The sequence below is a fragment of the Bidens hawaiensis genome, unplaced genomic scaffold (genome assembly GCF_021521415.1).
Source record: "Bidens hawaiensis isolate Kalapana, Puna unplaced genomic scaffold, B.hawaiensis_p1.1 tig00036020_1, whole genome shotgun sequence".
NCBI classification, from domain to species: Eukaryota; Viridiplantae; Streptophyta; class Magnoliopsida; order Asterales; family Asteraceae; genus Bidens; species Bidens hawaiensis.
The window spans coordinates 2,603-24,325 of NW_027496289.1; the positions used below are offsets into that span (position 1 = coordinate 2,603).

General features: G+C 36.0%; 1 long non-coding RNA gene across 7 annotated transcripts; it reads left to right on the forward strand.

Moving 5' to 3' along the window:
* The first annotated feature begins 833 nt into the window (after positions 1-833).
* LOC143588138 (uncharacterized) lies at positions 834-21,485 on the forward strand. 7 transcript variants are annotated; one of them, XR_013145035.1, is made up of 6 exons: positions 834-1,295; positions 1,856-1,890; positions 18,870-18,969; positions 19,104-19,292; positions 19,695-19,796; positions 21,247-21,485. It is a non-coding gene; the product is annotated as an uncharacterized LOC143588138 (long non-coding RNA). The 7 variants fall into 7 exon arrangements; XR_013145034.1 differs by having other exon boundaries at positions 19,104-19,796; XR_013145036.1 differs by lacking the exon at positions 21,247-21,485 and having other exon boundaries at positions 834-1,144; positions 1,221-1,295; positions 19,104-20,071.
* The last annotated feature ends 238 nt before the right edge of the window (positions 21,486-21,723 follow it).

A 21,723-nucleotide genomic window follows, 5' to 3' on the forward strand; every position in this document is an offset into this window, starting at 1 on the left:
AAATGTCATAAAGAAAACTCTATTCAAAAGTTTCAACGTATGAGAAGAGTTTAATACTAATAACTTAATAAATTAATTTCCATAAAGTCATTCACCATATTTTTAATTTTTCAACAGGAACTCCACAGTAAAACATGGTCAGCTGGGAGTGTATCATGGTAAGTCTTCATTGGGTAAACAAAAACAAATCCGTGAGCTTTTTATGGACTAAACGGACAATATTTGAGATACAAGGGACCATATGCTACAAAAAAACTAGAGTGAAGTCCTCCTCTATTCTTTTCAATTACATCGATTACCCATTACACTATAGCTCCGGTTGTTGACGCATACATGTTCGTCTGACAAGATGTGCAAAATCCTTTTTAATTAAGGGATCAAGTCCAACACTCCAAATTATTAAGTACATCCATTTTTACAGTCAAGGTTGTCGGGTCAAGAAAATGAATGTTTAGCGAAAACAAGGAAAAAAGGACAAAGGTGAAGATACTCAACGCGAGAAAGACTTGAGTCAGAAAGTTTCTATTGCAGTTTTCCCCAAAGACATCGGTTAAAAATTGTACTTTATATGTATTTACTGATTCGGATTTGCGAACATTATTATACTAAAGTTTGTCCCGTGTACAATGAGAACGTTATATATTGATTAGATTTAATAAAAGAGAAGCCTGATCCTACAAAGACTACCTCTGACATGCTTGTTTTTACTCACTCCAAACATCGTTCACTACTAGAAAAATAACCTTTAATGACACGCGAAAATGACAAATTAGGTGTGCGTCATCGTTCAGTGACGAAAAAAAAACACGGGAGACACCTATGTTTGTCATCTTTGTAATGTCACATTCTTATTTCCATGTTGCACCCCTGTTTTCCCTTTTTCCCTTTATCCTATCGATCTATCTCTTCTCTCACAAACCCTAATCGAAGATCTAACCACACTAGTCTTTGTCAAATTCCCAAAAGTTCTACAGCTTCTTCACGATTAGCACTCGAAATCGAAGTCCTCTCTATCCAAATTGGAATCGTGTTTGCAAAAACATCGTCTTCATCGCTCAAAAACCTAGGTTAACCGTCAATCTGTGCAAAATTAGGGTTTTTACTTCTTTAATATGGTACTTCTTACCGTTCATCTCAACAACTGGTTCGATTACTTTGCTTTGAACATCGCTCAAAACCCTAGGGTGACTCTCTCAATTTTCAATGTGATTTTCATACAGGTTAACAATTTTCAATGGAGTTCTTGTCTATCTCAACTACTACATTGATCATGACCTCTGTATTGAACAATCAAGGTTTGAATCGTCGCTTATGGTTTTCTATGTTCGATTATCAATTACATGAATTGAAAGATTATGAAAGTGAATGCACATGCTTTTGATGAAGTTTATCATATTTGTTGACTTGTCTGATTAATTTTCTGTAACAGTTGGTTAGACAATTAGCATTAGGGCTTTTCTGGAGATGAGCTCAAAATTTTTGTTTATATTTAACTGATTAATTCATTCTGTTAGTTTTTTACCTAGTTTGGATTATACAATCCTTTTGGATAACACATTGGGAGACAGTGGACTAATGGAGGCTAGAAACAAAATATAAAGATAACTTCATCAACTTGAACTAACAGAATTTTAAACTAATAGATGAACATCTGACAGTTAAGATTTAGATTTCTTTGATTCCAAATCTGGCTCTAGCACCTACATATCTCAGTTTATTGTATTAGACTAATTGCTACTTATCTGTTTGGAACATATTAAAGCATCTACTTGGTGAATTATTATTATTATTATTATTATTATTATTATTATTATTATTATTATTATTATTGTTATTATTATTATTTATGTTGCAGGTGCTTCCATTATCGATTTGATCCACAAGTTCATGGTAAGAATGGTTGTTAGTGCACGGTTTTGCGTCTTGAGTCTTTGTAATTATCGTTAACGTTTTTGTTTAATATTTAATGTAATAATTTGTTTAAGTATTATCTAGTTCGTTATGTATACAGTCTAGTTCGCTAGGGGATGTTAGCGAACTAAGACTTAACCTTATTCCCTCCTGATTCGTTAGGAGATGTTAACGAATCAGGGGGTGTTTCGCTTATTTATTGTATGTAACGAAGTAGGTTCTGGTTCGCTAGGGGATGTTAGCGAACCAGACCTGTCTTCTATTTATAGTGAACCCTGTTCACTCTTAAGTTAAGGTTTTTAGAGAGTTAATTATCGAATTGTTGTCCAAATACTCTCTCGACCTTCAATCTTAATATTATACATACATACTGATAATATATAAACACTTACAACACTGAATCTATGGTAATTATGAGCTAGATCTATATAAACGTATTAATTGGTTAAACACAAATCTGAGATCTGTTATAGTTATAGTTATTAGATTGATACATCGGGTTCCAACAAGTGGTATCAGAGCTGTTGGTTGCTCAATTACACTTGATTTGGTGTTTAATTAGTTTTCGTTTTGGTTAATTTTCTGTTTTGGGTCAATTTGAATCAATTTATCGATGAATTGAGATTTGGACTGAATTTGAGGTTGATTAAGGTATTGGAAGGAATTGTGAGTTGGAATTGAGTTTTGGTTTGGTTTTTGAGTGGATTGGAACTGTTTTCGGTTTAAGTCCAAAATAGAGGTTGTATTGTGGGTAAATTGGATTAGTAATCGGAGGTATTTGGTATCGAGGATTAGTGTTTTGGATTCGCGATTGGTTTGCGAGTTGTTTGATAGGTTAATTGTGCAATTTGGTTATGAATTGAGGTTGTATTACGGATTTACATATTCTGGGTTTCTGGGTTTAGTGTTATTCATTTTTCCATATTTCTAGAAATCTTCTTTGAAGATTTGAATATTTGAAGATAAACCTGATTCGTTATCATCTTCATGGTGATTCGTGTTATTATTCACTTTGATTCGTTATCTAAATTAGCTGATTCGTTATAACTTTCAAGAGATTCGTTTTCCAGTTCGTGTTAGTTGTTAATTCGTGTCATCTGATTCGTTAATTGGATAAACAGATTCGTGTGATACGTGTCCACATTGGGATTTGTGTCATAACAACTTTTGCCACATGGCATAAGGTATCAAAGTTTGTTACAAAGGGTTATAACAACTTGATTCGTTATAGTTGATTCGCTAAATCAACTGTAGCTTATTCGTTATAGTCTGTTCGTTGTCTAATTCGTTACAAGAAATCTGTAATTCGCTAAGCCTGTAATTCGTGATTGACTTAGTCAATTCGTTAGTATTGACTAGTTCGTTGACTGATTGTTGACCATCTGATTCGTGGTTTTGAGTTGATTCGTTAACCATTTGATTCGCTAAACTCAATTCTGATTCGTTGTCTGATCAATCTTCACTTCGTTAAGATTTGATTCATTACTTTACTGAACACAGATCGCTATAACTGTTTACAGTTCGCTACAACTGTTCACAGTTCATTAAAACATTATTTGTTGTTTGATTCGTTACACCTTTGAACTTTAAAATTTGTCAAAAATGGCCAGTATGTATGCATTGGCGTCTCAAAATATGTTGATGCAACAAATGTTGCAACTTGATACCAAGATTGGTTCACATTCTAAAGGTCCTAGATTGATGAAGTTTAGTGACTTTGCCAAATGGGAACCTCGGTTTCGTGCACATTTGGGATCTGTTCATCCTGACTGCTCATATTGTCTCGATGAAGTTTATAAGGAACCGTTAATTGGTGATGATACTATTGGTTTTGTTCCTAAAGCTGTATCTCAATATTCTCAAGAAGAAAAGAAAGCTTTAGAAATCGAAACAAAAGCTTATTCCACTCTCACTATGGCATTGCCAGAAAATATCTTTCATCAAGTGGGTAACATAAAGAGATATGCTTCTCTATTCCAACATCTTCGTATGAGAAGTATGGGGAACACAGCTGAGAGTAAGAAAGTAATGCTCAAGTTTCAGTTTCGAAACTTTAATCTATTGAAGGGAGAAACAGTTGAAGAGATGATTACAAGGTTTATTCATTTAATTGCTGAAATGGACAAGATGAAATTGGAAATTTCTGAAACAGATAAAATTGACACTATTAAGAGTGTTCTTCCAAGTTCTTATTCAACATTACTCATGGTCTTAAAAGAGAATGATTACTTTTCGAACGAAGACTTGACTGAACTTGAATTTTTACAAAAGATCGAAGCTAGAGAATATGATCTTAAGTGTCAAAAATCTTCCAAGGAAAATCAAGATCCAGCTTTCTATGGTGGAAGTATGCCTCTTAGTTCATCAATTTCTCCAATCAATGCTTTTCTTACCCAAGCTGCAAGTGAAAAAGAATCAACTAGGTTCAATGATCCAAAAGTTTGTTTCTATTCTGCTGGTAATTCTTGATTGTCTGGTGGTTCTGGAAGTTCAACTACTACTAATCCATTTGCTTCATCACCTAGTGTTAATATGAAGGAAGCTAAGCAAAACTTTGCTTTTCTGACAGCTTTCATGTCTTCATATGAAAACTTGGTGAGTAGTAAAATTGGCACAAGTGATTTAACTGATGATGACTATGATCAGATAGATCCTGATGATTTGGAAATCATGGATTTAAAGTGGAACATGGCTATGATTGTTCGTAAGGTTAAAAGATTCATGTAGAGAACTGGTAAAGACCTTCCAGCTTTAAACAAGAAATTGGGCTTTAACAAATTGAAAGTAAAATGTTATAATTGTCAAGAATTTGGGCATTTCACAAAGGAATGTGACAAACCAAAGAAAGAATACACTGGTTCTCGTGGTCAACATCAAAATTCTTCTACACCACGAGGTAGTGATGCTGAAAAGAAACCATCCTCTTCTACAACACAAGCAATGTTAGTAGATGGTAATGAGTGGTCACAACGGTTACTATGTAATGATGCTCAATCAAATTTAGCTATGTTCGGGTTACACAAAGATTGTCAAGATACAAGTGGGAGTGAGATGTCTTCTAATAATGATTCTGGATCTGATTCTGATGACTCTTGTGACAAGTCTCCAACAATATTTGCTTGCATGGCCAAAATCAATGAGGTTAGTCATTCTATCTCTGCTATTTCATCTGTTAAAGTATAATGTGTTGATTGTGAATCTAACAAACCTAAGTTAGAAGCTTTGAAAAGTAAAAATGATAATCTGGTAAGAGAAATTGCTTCTCTAAATGATACTTAGCGACAATCTCTTGAATCTCAAATGAGATCTCGAGAAAAGATTGAAGCATTGTCGATAAGTAACCACGATCTCAAAGCTGAGTTATCTGTGAAAATGACGATTAATGACCAAAAGTTTCAAGAAATTCTGAAACATCGTTCAAAGATAACCGAGCTTGAGAATGAGGTTCTTGAGTTGAAGAACAAACTGGGAAATTTTAGAAATTCTTCTTTTCTGTTGAATGAAATTATTGAAGTATCTGGTAAACAAAAGGACTCAAAGAAAGGTATTGGTTTTGTTGAAATTCCGCCACCATTTCACAATGATTACAAAGTTAATCCTTTTGCTAGAAAAGAAGAGGATTTGATTGAGAAAGAAACTGTGACTTCTGAAAAATCTAAACCAGTTAACACAGTAAAACCAGTTAAAATAGAAACTGTTAAGACCCAGGTTGCTCCTCAAAAACCTCATGTTCAAAGTAAAAAGGTCTTTGTTGTGAATGATGACAAAGTGATTATCGAGGACGTGTTTGAACCTGAGATCATACACAAGAATAAGAACATCCCAAGTTCTAATCATATTCTTTGTGAACCTCAAGAATTTGAGGAAGCTGTGTATGGTTCATTCAAGTCTCACATGAAAAAGGAAGAACCGGTAAAAACTAAACCAGTAAAGGCAAAGAAGTCAGATAAACCTAATATTTCTGATGAGGACTTAATGCAGTTTGTTAATCCTCCTAGTTCTAAGCCTTCACCTGTTTGAGTTTTTAAATTAAAAGGAATGGACACGATTTTCACAGAAAAAGATATTCCAATAAGTATTATTAAACCTAAACTTATTGAGAGTGTCTTTATCAATGAAACGTCACAGATTCAATATCTTGAACGTCGATATGCTCAAGCGAAAACATCAGTACCATCTGACCCATTGACTAAGGCAAAGCATGTTTTAAAACAAGCTAAGAAAATCAACTTTGTGAAGTCAACTGGGACAGACACATTGAAAAGTTTTTCAAATTGTTCTAATTTGGATTTTTACTTGAAAAATAAATCTGAATTAACTGATGAGTTTGCTAAGAGCATGACCAAGAATGTGAGTCATCATCAAACTTCTGCATCATTCATTCCAACTACTTCACAACAACATCGTGTAGACATGCGAAGTTGTTTTCTTTGCGGTCAACTTGGTCATGTTGTGAGGGATTGTAATCAGAAGAGCTATCAGAATCTTCATCCTTTTATCAATGACAACTCTAAACCAATTCCACTAGTAAAGGAGATTCTGAAACGACCTGTGTCGTATACTGATGACACCCATATTATGTTCTCTAATGTGAATCCACGGAAAGTTATTCATGTTAATGAGACACATGGTCAGGTTAAACCAAAGTTTGTTCCGCATGAGTCAATTTGTAGGAACACGAATTCAAACATTGTTCAAGCAGCTTACTTAAGACGAAAGTCTAGGAAACCAATAACTTATTCACAAGTGGCTGAACAACATTTGAACTCTGTTAAAGTTAATGATCAAAGAGAAAATCAAAAGGTGTCTTGGGCTGCCTTTTTTAACTAACCATCTTTATTTTGTGTGTAGGGTTCATCCAGGACTGTGTCTGGTGAAAACTGGATAATGGATAGTGGATGTTCTCGTCATATCACTGGGAATCTCGACCTATTAACCAACGTGAGGAATATTCAAGGGGGGTTATGTGGCATTTGCTGGGAATTCTGGGGGCATGATCACACAAGAGGGTGAAGTTTCAAATGGTTACATCACGTTTGAGAAAGTAAATTATTGTGATAAAGTAGATCATAACTTATTAAGTGTATCGCAGATTTGTGATAAAAAGTACACAACGATATTCACTGACAAGGAATGTCTTATCTTGAAACCGGGTTACGTTATTCCCGAGAACATGGTTGTCATGCGATCACCACGATCGAACGATATTTATGTCTTGAACATGAGCTCTAAGATATCCACATCGATCAAAACATGTTTTGTCTCGAAGGCAACCGAGAAAGACTCGATTCTATGGCATCGTAGAATGGGTCACATACATGTGAGAAAGATGAATTATTTGATGACTAATGATTTAGTGGAATGTGTCTCGTTGAAGAATTTTAAATTATCCGATCACTGCGTTGCATGTAAAAAGGGCAAGCAGAAGAGAAGACACATCCTTCTGAATTAGTGAATCGTGCGAGTATTTCTGGGGATTGGTATTGTCTTGTGGTGACTGGTGACTATTCGAGATACTCATGGGTGTTATTTATGAGTTCGAAAGATCAAACACCGGTTTTGGTACAAAACCTTATCACCAAGATCGAATCACTATACAAACAAAAGGTGAGGAGAATCCGAAGTGATAATGGTACAGAATTCAAAAACACTGTATTGGATTTCTTTTATGTTCAAAAAGGAATTCATCGAGAATACAGTGCACCTTATGTACCTCAACAAAATGGTGTTGCGGAATGAAAGAATCGAACCTTGATTGAAGATGCACGTACAATGCTTGCTGATTCTGAGCTTCCCGTCATAATGGTACAGAATTCAAAAACACTGTATTGGATTTCTTTTATGTTCAAAAAGGAATTCATCGAGAATACAGTGCACCTTATGTACCTCAACAAAATGGTGTTGCCGAATGAAAGAATCGAACCTTGATTAAAGATGCACGTACAATGCTCGCTGATTCTAAGCTTCCCGTCCAATTCTGGAATGAGGCGGTGAATACAGCTTGCTATACTCTTAATCGGGTTCTAACAGTTAAAAGACACAAAAAGAAAAGCTATGAGTTATTGAATAATCAAAAACCTAATTTAAAATATCTGGAACCTTTTGGGTGTCCTTGTACTATGTTGAAGAAGGATGCGGGTAAATTTGAAGAACAAGCTATCGAAGGGTATTTCTTGGGATATGTATCTCCAAAGAAAAGGGTATTTAACTTTACATCCAGTTGTGTTGAAGAGTGGTACCATGTGGACTGTCAAAAGTACACAACTCCTCCTCAAGGGAAAGGTCCCGATTGGATGTTTGACTACGATAGTTTATTTAAGTCATTTACTTCATCAACTGAACACATTGACGAAGACCTGGTTCAAGCATACTTTGAAGATCATTTGGCAATTCCACGATTTTCAAGTTCTAATGATGTTGCAGCTCAACCTGATGCTCCAACTAAGGAACCTCAAGTTGCTTCTCCAGAGGCTATCGATAATGTTTCCACTTCTTCTGATGATGATCAAGCTGACGGTCAAGTTATTAACCTTGACAGTGATAATGTTTCATCTCCTGAACTTGGTGAACATTATACTAACTTATTTGATAATGTTGTTGTTCCTGAAAATCCCACTCTTCAGATTCATGGATATCATCCACAGGAAAACATCATTGGAGAGCTTGATGTGGGAGTTCGTACACGTCATCAAGTTGCTTCGTCAAGTGATAATAACATATTGTGTGCTTACACTGATTTACATTCATCGGGAATTGTGAATCTTGCTAAATTCACTTGCTTTCTATCTCAAGTTGAGCCAACGACGGCTCGTAAGGCACTTGAATATTCTTCTTGGGTAGAAGCTATGCAAGAGGAATTACAGCAATTTGCACGATTGGGTGTTTGGGATTTAATATACAAGCCTGCTAGAGTCAAGAAGGCGATTCCGACTAAGTGGGTATTTAAGTGTAAAAAAGACGATCGAGGTGTGATTGTCAGAAACAAGGCACGTCTAGTGGTGCAAGGGTTTCATCAGCAAGAGGGTATTGATTACACAGAGGTATATGCTCCAGTTGCAAGATTAGAGTCGATTCGAATTTCCTGGCATATGCAGCTTACAAGAATATAAAGGTCTATCAAATGGATGTTAAGAGTGCTTTTCTCAATGGTGAACTAAACGAAGAGGTGTTTGTCCAACAACCACCTGGTTTTGAAGATCCTGATAATCCGGACCGAGTTTACCGATTAAACAAGGCCCTATATGGTCTACATCAAGCCCCGAGAGCTTGGTATGGCACGCTTGCCGACCATCTGACTGATAACGGATTCAAAAGAGGGACAGTTGACTGCACTTTATTTCATAAAACTATTGGTGATGATCTTCTCCTAGTCCAGATTTATGTTGGTGATATTATTTTTCGGTCTACAAACGACACATTGTGTAAGGAGTTCGAGAAGTCCATGCAAACAAAGTTCGAGATTAGTTCGATGGGAGAGATAAATTTCTTTTTAGAGCTGCAGGTTCACCAGTCTGCTAACGAAATCTTCATTCGTCAGACTAAGTATGTGAACGACGTCTTGAGCCGATTCAAGATCTTTGCCGGAAAAATCCCTTCTACTCCTCTACCAGTGGGTCACAATTTATTACCGGATGAATTGGAGGATACCGTTGACCCTACCCTCTATCGTGCCATGATCGGTTCTTTGATGTATCTAACGGCTTCTCGCCCTGATATTATGTTTGTTGTTTGTCTTTGTGCTAGGTACCAAGCAAGTCCACGAGTGACTCACCTAGCTGCGGTCAAGAGAATCTTCAGTATTTGAGGGGAAATCCAGACATCGGGTTGTGGTACCCCAAGGATGATACTTTTGATCTTACTGCTTATTCAGACTCGGACTATGGAGGTTGCAAGATCAACTTCAAATCAACGACTGCAGGATGTCAATTTTTAGAAAACCGGCTTGTTTCCTGGCAGTGTAATAAGCAGACAACGGTCTCCACTTCAACCGCCGAAGCTGAGTATGTTGCAGCCTCGAGTTGTTGTTCCCAGGTTCTGTGGATACAACAACATCTCCGCGACTACGGTTTGAAGTTTCTTACTACTCCTATTCTAATTGATAATTCTGCTGCAATTTCTATCACAAAGAATCCCGTACAACATTCGAAAACAAAACATATCGAAATTCGATATCACTTTATACGGGATTGCTTTGAGAAGAAGTTGATTGACCTTGAGAAAGTACATACTGACTTTCAGAAAGCCGATCTGTTTACCAAAGCTTTTGACAAAACACGTTTTAAATTTTTGCTTGGTTTAAACGGATTGAAGACCTTCGCTGATATCCTTAAACAAGGATGACTATCTTTATTTTATGTCATTTTTCTTTTAAAATTTATTTTGGTTTTAGGGGGTGAAAATCTAGAAAATACAAAAAGATTATGTTTTTCGTTTGTATAGATAAAACCCAAAAACATTAAAAAAATCTTAATCCAAAAACATTAGAAAATTCAGAAAAATCAAAAATACTGTTATTTCTTTAATATTTTCCTTTAAAATATTTCTTGGGCGAATTTTTCTTTAAAAAAAAAGAGTAAAATGGCGGGAAAAATTTTCGTGAGCGAATTTTTTCCTGAATTCTCCTCGTAAGTGAGTTTTAATTCTTGAAAATTTTGGCGATAATATTTATTTTTCAAAAATTTTCGGTAAATTTTTAGCGTGAAAATCGAAAAAATTTTCTTATTCGAAATTTTTCTAGGATGTTCCTAATGTATTGGAGACTCTTTGTGCAAATTTTGGTAATATATTTTCCGGCTGACTGTTTATGCGTTTCGGCTGGCCGAGCGGGAGATCTCGTGTAATTTAAGAAGGAGTGTGTTTGTTTGTGAACCTTGAAGATTATTTAAGACCTTGCCGAATTTGTCAAGAAAAGGGGGAGATAAAACTTTCATTTGAGATTATTTGACTTGTATCTTCCTACGTTTGCAAGGTTTCTTGAAAAATTACTGCAATTCGGGTGGTAATTCGTGTTTGAAAAGCTGCGTTTAACTGAGTTCAAGACTGCAGTTGTTTTTCGATTGGTGATTGATTTGTTCAAGATTAAAACCTGACTATGTGGGATACGATTGTCTGTCCGTTTACTTCTTTCTGAGGGACTTTGATCCTGACTATGTTGGCTATGAGTATACGGCGGATTACTTCTGTTGAGGGGGACGATTCTCGAACATGTTGATCTTATTGAAGAATATACAAGTCTTGTCATTAGATTGAAGAATTTGATCATTTGGGGTTTATTAATGGAGGTTGGAACTCAGAATCTTATGATGTCCAAACATTAGTGCATCTTTGCGAATGAGATGTGGAAGAGCTTCAAAGAGTTATTTGGGATAAACGTTATCAAGAGAGGGAAAACCTAAGTGAAAGATGTTGAATGATCGAGTTGTTTATGAAGAAGTGTGAAAAGGTTAAACGTAAAGATATGTTTTTCTTTACCGGTGCTGACGGATAGCTGATGACTTGTTGCTGATTGTTAAAAGATTGAACCATATCATACGCCAATGGATGATCGGGATGATCTCCAAGAGTTGCTCACATTGAGGGGGTGATCTGATATGAGAAGCTACAAGTTGTTGGTTTGCTGAAAAGATTTAAAGATTGTCTGTCTGCACAAGCCCGAAAATCATCAGTCAAGGGGGTGTCTGTTAGTGCACGGTTTTGTGACTGGTGATTTGCAGTTAAAATATTCAAGATTAAATTATTCGATAGCTACGGAAAAGGGGGCGTCTGTTAGTACACGAAATTGTTGTCCGTAGCATTCGAATAATGTATACATAGTCTAGATTGTTTATTTATTGTAAAATGGCCATTCGCTATGGATTGTATAGCGAATGCGTCCATTCGTTAGTAATCTAGGCTAGTTCGTTAAGTTTATAAGCCCATTTGTTATGTAATATAACGAATGGAGGCTGGTTCGTTAAGTTATCATCATTCGTTATGGAATCATAACGAATGGAGTCTAATTCGTTTATGAAGATATAACGAATTAGACATAAGTTAACGAACTGGTGCTTTGGCCTATAAATACGCATATCCATGCTCATTTGTAGGTGTATATATTTAAAGAGAGATCTAGATCTAGATTATGCTCTCCATAAGTTATTTCCATCCACCATAATGTATTCATCCATATTTATCAATAAAGTAATAATTTAACGTTTAGATCTTGTACATAATCGATGTATCGTATTAGCGGCTATATCCATAACTGGTTTCTACAATTGGTATCAAAGCAGGAGCTGCTCTCGATACTTCGATTAAGGTATGAATCTGAATTTTTCGTGTTCTTCGGGTTTTAGTTAGATCTGGAGTAAATTAGTGTGTTATTGGTGGATTTGAGTGTGAATTTGTGTTTATTGATGGAAGAGGGAACTTCCTGTGTAATTTGAGGTTAAGTTATGGTGTATTGAAGGATATGCTATGGAAGAGCATGGTCACGGATTGATCAGATTTGGATTAATTCAATGATTGTTAAGTCGAATTAATGATAGATTTGTGTTAGTTAAGGGAATACGAATCTACTGGTGTAATTTGGTGTTAATTTATGGTGAAATGAGTGATTCACCATGGAAGAGTATGTTATGGTTTGATTTTGTTTATGATGATTCAATGGTTGTTAAGTTATTTGGATGTTAGATTTGGAATCGTGGTGAAAAACCGAGTTTTCGTGGTGATTTTCGTGGATAATTACGGTGGTTTGATGATTCTGCCATGGATGATGCTTGGTTTTTGCAGAATCCGGCCAGATCTGAGTTTTCCGGTGAGATAACTGATTTTTCAGGCGAATTTCGTTTTTCCGGTGAGCAGTTCAGATCCAACAACCTGATTCGTTGTTACTATAGCTAATTCGTTAAGGAGTCTAACGAATCTACTGTTGCAATTCGTTAAGGAATATTTAACGAATTAAGGTGTATTTCGTTAAGGTAATTGTAACGAATTAAATGTTACTTCGTTAAGGTAATTTATAACGAATTAAATTAGTTCGTTAAGGAGATTCGCTAAGGTAAACATAGCGAATTAAGGCAATTCGTGAAGCTGATTCGTTAAGTTAAAGATAACGAATTAAGTTAATTCGTTAAGTTATTTCGTGAAGGTGATTCGTTAAGGTATTGATTACGAATTAAGGTGATTCGTTAATTGTTATAACGAAGTGAAATCTTAACGAATGGGAGGCCATTCGTGTAACTGTTATAACGAATTGGAGATGATTATTTATAACGAATTAGAGAGGCAATTCGTTAAAAAAAATGTATTGTTTTTATTAAAATCATAGAAAAACACAAAAAGATTATTCAATTTTTAAATGTTCGGATATTTCTTTGTACATACATTCTTTAAATTTTTTTACAAAATACCAAAAAGATTTTATCTTTCTCTCTTTATATATTATTTTAAGTTAGGTTTCGTAAAAATGAAATGTTTTTAAAGTATTCAATTTTCGAGATAAAAAGGTTCTCGATAATTCAAAATTATTTATTTTATTTATTTAATTCATTTATTTAATTCATTTAATTATTTAATTTAAAAATAAATAAAGTGTTTAATTCGTGAACACTAAGTCGTTAATTATGGATAACGAACTAAGTGATTCTTTAGCGAACTGGTTTCTAGTTCGCTCACCTAATTCGCTTCCGCACTCTGTAACGAATCATCACTTCGTTATACGTATTTAACGAATCATGCCACGAATCATGTCTTAATTCGCTACGAGAATGTAACAAATCATGTATTGATTCGCTACCTTAATGTAAAGAACTGGACTAGCGAATGAGCTAATTCGTTAACTTTAATTCAAACGAATTGCCTAATTCGTACACATTGTACCTCGGGTTGCGTGCAAGGTTATAAAAGACAAGAAACACGAACAGTCCTTCACTGTTCGTCTTCTTCCTTCACCCTAAAGACACCCTATTCAAATTTTTTTTGAAATCTCAACATTCACATTTCGATATTTCTAAGATATATTTGGGTTTCTCAGGTATAGATGAACACGGCGATATGTTTTTCGTCAAAAATGATTGTGTATTTATGGTTAAATTATGAACTTTTGTGTTTAAGGGTTTTCCGAGTGTATAAACCCATTTGATTTATGATTTGTTATGGTGAACTTGATTATTTATGACTTAATGTGATCGGAATGCTATTCCGATACCCTTGGTGGACTTTAATCAACATTTGATTATCGTTTGCTGTGTTAATTATGTATTCATGCTCTCGGTGTTTATGTTTGGTTTGTTTAACCTCAGTATACCTAGGTTTTGAGTCTCAATCTCATCACCGTGGGCTTACGAGTGTGATTGCGAGTTTAACAAGCTCATTATCTTGATGATGCAACGATAGTTATGGCCTAATTGATGCTGGGTTTACACTGTTGACTATTGATGTTCATCTTAATTTTGACCTTGACTATGAGAAGTCAAAGATTAAGTCTATTTAATGGACCATTCGTTCCCCTTAGCGAATTAGAATTGTTTCGTGTCCAATTCGTTAAGGACATATACGAACTAGCTTAGCGAAGAATGGAGTTCACGAATCAGATGTTGATTCGTTAAAATTATAACGAACTAGATTCTTAGTTCGTCAGTTTGATTAGCAATTCGCTAAGGCTACTTCGTTGGTTTATTTACTTGATAGCGAATCGCACAATTCGTTATTGTATAGTAACGAATCAGTGGGATATTTAACGAATAACATTCAATCTTAATTATGTAATTAATTTTAAAATGCATTTATAAATTTTATAAAGTATTTCAATCATCTAAACGCGTAAATAACTTTAAAACATATAGTGATTGACAATGAATACACCACTTATAAATAAGTTGACATATATTGAATACATTTTATATCTTCTCATATTTGTTTATACTTATACAGTAAACATGGCTGATCAAGTACATCAAGATCCACAAATTTTCGATCAAGGGCAACACGAAAAACCACCACCAAAACAACCTCCACAAGATCAACCACCTCAAGAACAACCACCACAAGAGCAACCTCCTCAGGAGCAGCATGCTGATGTTATTTTATTACCATCTGACAAAAAGCACAACATCTGTGCCTATGTTGCCTCAGACATTGCTGATATAGCTACATTTGGAGATATGTTGGCCTTTCTAAGACGATCAGCGATACATTACGCCATCACTGCTCGACCTATGGTATATCTAAGTATCATTAGGAAGTTTTGGGATACTGCTGCGTATGTGGAGGAAGAGAAGCATATTTGAGCCACGATCAATGACACTCCAATTACAATTGATGTTGACGTAATTCGTCGTGTGTTTCGATTTGCTGATACTGACGATAACCCGAGTGAATTCGATAGGCAATTGGTCAGGGGTTTGTTTACTCGTGTACGTTATGGTGGAGACGTTCATAAATCTATGTTGAACAAGAATGGTCCACCATACAAATATCTTCTCCATGTTCTTATTCACTGTATGAGTGGCAGTCGGGGTGGCTTTGATGAATGTCGACTCAGTTTTCAATCAGCCTTTGTGGCTTTAATCCTCAACAAGCCATTCAACTACTCTGAACTTGTATTCGATCATTTGGCAGAACAAGTTTAGCAGACGGACCAGAAGAAGAAGTTTTTAATGTATCCTCGGTTTTTGCAGCTGATTATCAAGACTTGATACCAAATCTAGCAATTGATCAAACCTTGGTGAATGATAAGCTTTATATGGAACATATGACGGCCGACACAGTACGTAGTATGGCTATCTATCGAAAGGCAAGGCCAGCAGATAAACGAATGATTGGTCATATTGTTGATCCTAATTATGTATGTCCTTTCGAGGATCGTTGGATTCATGATGATTCAGATTCCGAGCGTGAGGAAGGAGAAGGTGGGAACGATGGTGATGATGGAAATGATGGTGGTGATGGGAATGATGGTGGAAATGGTGGTGCTGGTGATGCCGCTCTTAAAGAACAACAAGATACAATTGATGCTGCATTAGCCGCCACCATTAAGGCTCAATTAGAAAGAAAAAGAAAAGGGAAAGCTGTGGCAACTGATGAGCCATCTAAGAAGAGACGTGTGTCTACTGGGGCTGGTGTAATTATTGGTGTGCCATCATCTCGTCAACCAACGTCTCAAAGCTCGGTCGTGCCAACTACAACTAGCACTCCGGCAATGACTTTGACGACGATGATGGTCTCTCATGAGCAATTGGGCATGATACCTCAGTCAGCATTAACTGAAATACCATTGCCAACTGCTACTGTGGCTACAACTCCTCCAACCATACCTGTGAGGCCTCCTCCTCCTCCTAGTGATCTCTCATTTATGAGAATTACAAGGCCTCAAGGTCCAATCCAACCAATTCATCCATCCTTGTATGCTATGCCACCACATCGACAGACAGAAATGCTTTTAAATCTTCTCCATTTATATGAGAACCAGATGACTGCTGATCGGTTAAATCAAGAACGTCTCATGGAGAATCAGAAGATACTAGTCAGCTATGTTTCTTTCTGTCAAAAGGAAACAAAGGCCCTACGTGAGATTGTTGAGTCTCAGGGGGTGAAGATTAAAGAGCAAGAGGATCTGATCCTTCAATTAACTTGCAAAGATGATGCTTTGAAAAAGATCAAGAATAATGAGGAAGATTCTGATGATGATGAGACTGGTGCTGGTGGTGAGACTAAACAAGCTCAAGACCCTGCGTTTGGTGCGGGTGCAAGTTCTGTTGACGATTCAGAGAAACAGATTATTGTGTATCGTGATTATTCGGCTGCTAAACCAATAGAAATGATTGAAGCCGACACGGTAATATTTATGGATGGATTGGGGGTGATTAGAATCATGGTGAATAAGGATGAGATAGAGGAAGGTGAGTTTGTCGACAGGTCTCTGACACGAGAGCATATTTCTATACTGCTTGGGCTGAATGATGATCAATTAAATGCTTTAGTGACTGAGCCCGATGTTGAAGTAGTGAATGAGGAAGGTTTGGAAGATGATCCGTCTATTCAGATGAATACGGATTTTATTTATGAAGATGAGGATATCGAGGTGGAAGATGTCACTGCTCAGGAGTACCCTGACTTGTTTCAACACACTAATGTTGATCAAGGTGCTCCAGCATTCGATGAGAAAACATTTAAAGAAACTGAGGATGAACTGGAAAAGATCTTAAAATGTAAGCGGACAGTTCACTCACTTGCAGAAATAACTGATGATGATATTGAAAGATGGTTCAAACGTCAGAAAGTGGGTAAAATTATTAGCGCGTATCGATATGTTGATAAAGAAAGGAAAGACACTGCTGCTGCATGGGTCAAAGAAAATCAAGTGACCTCTTTCAAGACGGTTTCCAAGGTACATGGTGATATTGTCTCCTGGTTGTATGATTCTGAGCTTAAAGTATGCATAATAAAGTGGGAGAAAGGTGTACAGTATTACGAAAAGATGATAGATGTTCTTACTTTTCCGCGGTGGGGTGTTCGTACCCTCGCGAGACGTCTGTTTATCAATCGTGGGGGTTACCGAATAGCTGAGTGGTTTCATCAACACTTACTATTCGAGGTTAATAATGGTTTCAAGTTCCTTAAGCCTCAGGTCCCGAAACGTAAGTGTATTGACGAAATTGATCTGAGGACTAGCTGGAAGAAACTTGTCCTAAAGGTTAAACCGCCAAAGACATTGAAGCAGGTTCCGGTGAAGACGATGCCCCAACAAATGCGTTTCTCTTTCAACCGATGGTACTATGACAATCGTATAGGCGAGGCCGTCATTGTTCTTGGTCGAGGACTGGAGACTGAACTGATCAAGATAATCGACCCGATGTGGTTGGTTAATTTATCTGAAACAGACAATGATGTGCTATACAAGAAGCAGATTTTGATTGAGCGCCGTGAAGATTATGACCTGGCTATGCAATTCCAACGCATTGTGCGTGTCTGTCATGAAAATGGAATTCATAGTTGCAGAGACTGGCGGTCCAAGCGCTTCAAGTAACTTAAAGACAAAGAGCTCAAGACGAGGGGGTGTCTGTTAGTGCACGGTTTTGCGTCTTGAGTCTTTGTAATTATCGTTAACGCTTTTGTTTAATATTTAATGTAATAATTTGTTTAAGTATTATCTAGTTCGTTATGTATACAGTCTAGTTCGCTAGGGGATGTTAGCGAACTAAGACTTAACCTTATTCCCTCCTGATTCGTTAGGAGATGTTAACGAATCAGGGGGTGTTTCGCTTATTTATTGTATGTAACGAAGTAGGTTCTGGTTCGCTATGGGATGTTAGCGAACCAGACCTGTCTTCTATTTTTAGTGAACCCTGTTCACTCTTAAGTTAAGGTTTTTAGAGAGTTAATTATCGAATTGTTGTCCAAATACTCTCTCGATCTTCAATATTAATATTATACATACAAACTGATAATATATAAACACTTACAACACTGAATCTATGGTAATTATGAGCTAGATCTATATAAACGTATTAATCGGTTAAACACAGATCTGAGATCTGTTATAGTTATAGTTATTAGATTGATACATCGGGTTCCAACAATGGTTTTAATTTTTGGTTTATGTATGCTTTAGTTGCGATATGTAGGGATGGGCATTTGGTACAGGGTACCGGTACCGAAAGTCCCGAATCGAACAAATTCGGTATCGGTACCGGTACCAAATATTGTCAAAATTCGGGATCGGGAAAATCGGTATCGGTACCGGTTTTTTCGGTAGTACCGATTGAGCACCGAAATTTTATACCAAATTCAGTTTAACAGTTTATATAACTCTATACATATATCACCCTCACCAACTCAATTTGCTTAACAAATACACCACGTTCATACACCACCTCCTGTGCCTCCTTCCTGCTGTTCACACCCAATTTGCAGCTGACTTGTTTCATATTATTATTATTATCATTATTATTATTAATGATGAAATTTAAATAATCCAGTGTGGCAATGCAGGAAGTGGAGGAAGTGTATCCATGTGTGGAACAGTTTTAAGTGCTCATGATCAGAAGTAATTGTCAAGGTGCTTTGTTAACTGATATGGTGAGTCATTTCGATCGTCTCTTTAGTTAAAGTTAAAGTGTGCTAGTTCGGTTCATGTACATGTCTACATACAATTAATAAAAACCAAAATCTTTCAAATTAACGAGTTCAAATGGTCTAAATATGTAATGCAGGGCCGTTTGTACCGCGAAATCCAAAGTGTTTGTGGGCCCGAAACGCAGTATATAAGACGGGATGGTGAAGTTCATGTTGCTGATTTTTTATGGTACTCGGCTGCTACAGTCTAGGCGAGATGCTTTGATCGTGTTGAAATTGCTCAGGTTATTAATGCAGCTGGCAGAAGGCGAGATGCTTTGCCACAGGTTAGTGGGCTGACTTTTAACTCGTTTGAACTGGTTTGGATTTTCTGACACGAAATTCCCAGGTTTGGGTTTTGTGTAAACAGGTTTGGGTCACTTTGAGCCTTTGAGGTTAGCTAAACGGGTCGTGTTCGTGTCAATTCGACGGGTTGACATGTTTAATCCAACTGTTTTTAATTTTATGTTTTTACAATATATGTTTTTTGTCATAATTTTAGTTCGGGTTAAACGAAATAAAATAAAGTTCGGGTTAAACGGGTCATATTCATGTCAACCCGCGAGCATTATTGTCGTGTTCAGGTTATACGTCTGACACGATTTCCAGGGTCGTGCTGTGTTCGGAGTGATTTGTGTCATTTTCTAGGGTTCATGCCATGAACTTTGACCGAATTGTATGTTTATCAGGATATCCAAAGGACTGGATCCTGGTCATCACCAGAAGTACTTCAAAATTTCTTTGATCTGGAGCAATACCCTCTTCTATCAGATGATACTCATAATTTTCAGGTAATTATTAATATAACAAAGCTATCTTTCATATGAGAAAAGTATCTCATTTTGTGGAACCATTAAAAAGAAGTCATTTTACAACAGTGGTGGAAATTCAGTACCAAATCGGTACCATACCGAAAAACCGGTACCTGTATCGAACCGTTATTTTCGAGATCGGGATCGGTACCATATATTTGCATTTTTCGGGATCGGGATTTTCGGTACCGGTACCGTCCCAATCTCATGCCTAGCGATATGGTAGCTTTTAGCACCTGCGTATCATTATCAATTCAATGTAACCGGGCTTTTTAAAGCTCCAGGCACATCCTTGAGTGAACCGAAATTTGGTTCCGCTTGACTTGACTCAACTATCGACTTTTGATAGGTAGAGAAGTTAACCTTTTTGTTTTTGTTTTAAAAATATGATTGTTTTGACTCTTAAACGTTGACTTTTTATAGGATTGGAGAAGCATCACCATAATCCAAAGCAGCACAAAATCTTCACAATTTCTTAACCTATGTTGAAGTCCGGGTTGTCATTGCACAGCTTGAGGTGTGTTCTCTTCCTCCTAGAATTACTTGACTTATTGTGGTCAAACAAGTATCCATTTATTCATTTTTAGCGGTATTCAATAACTTCCCTAGGTATTCAATAACTTCCATATTTCACAATTACAGTTTCCATCTAAAATTTTAAACTTTACCACCCATTTGGCCCGTTAATAGGCTAAGTATAACGCAAATTAGCCCATTTAACTATAAACCGGTCAAATTTTCCAAATTTAAAAACCAGTATAGTCCATTCCTAATCACTACAGTGCATAAAGTTTAAGTCAAGTCTTATTATTTAGAGAAAATGTTATTATCATATTGTTGTATTTATTTGAGAGTTTTTAACTATTTGTTATTTGTCTTATCTTATGATTTGTTGGATTCACATGATGCTTCACCTTCATAGCTATGAGAATATTGGAGGTAAGTAAAGCTCTTGTTCATTATTATTTATTAAGTTTATTCTTCTGCTAATAATATGTTACTAAGGTTCGCTCTGCATACTGCAAGAGAGATTTTGAGTGTGACAATTTAAAACGATTAGCGTTAAAGGTAAAAATAAGAAAACCGTATATTATAAGTTAGTTCTTTTGCTCCAATACCTTAGTTCTTATTTTTTATATATTACATAATATGAATATGTAGTTACTTTTATCATAGTTCTATGTATAACAACGTTTCTATATAAGTTTTTGTGTGATATATCATATAGATAGTAGATTTGTTTAGGCTCGTGAGCCAGCTCATGTATCCTGGTAAGGAGGTGTGAGCTGACTTAAGTTTAATGTGTACCCAGCCAGTGCTGACAACTGCATATTTAGTTCTTTATTATTGAGCATATGATTGTTAAATTCTTTTGTTAATGTCTTTAGATTCTTATCTCAATTTTTTCAATGGAGTTCATTGCTTTTAGGTATGCATTTCTTATTCTGGCAAATGAACATATTACAAAAGAAGTATGAAAGTGAAGAATAACGGGATTGAAGAAAATTAGTGAAGATTGGTGGACTTTTGTGGCACCGTTTGTTTGTTGTTAAAATTATGTATTGATATTAGTTAACTTTGAATGTTGTATGAAATATTAGTATTTTATTAAATATTGTATGAAATGCATTATTTTCTGTATATGAATATTTTTTTGTGTTATGATAATTGTCATTTGATAGGGAAATTAATAATTCTATAAATAATATATTTTTTCTACCCTAAAAAGATGACACGCAAATACGGGTCATAAAGGTGTCATAAAAAGATGACACACAAATAGGTGTCATGAACTTTTCTTGACATGACTTTCCTTAACACGAATATACGTGTCATCTACCCCTTTAATGACATGCAATGTGCGTCATTAAAGGTCATTTTTCTAGCAGTGGTTACTTACCTTTTA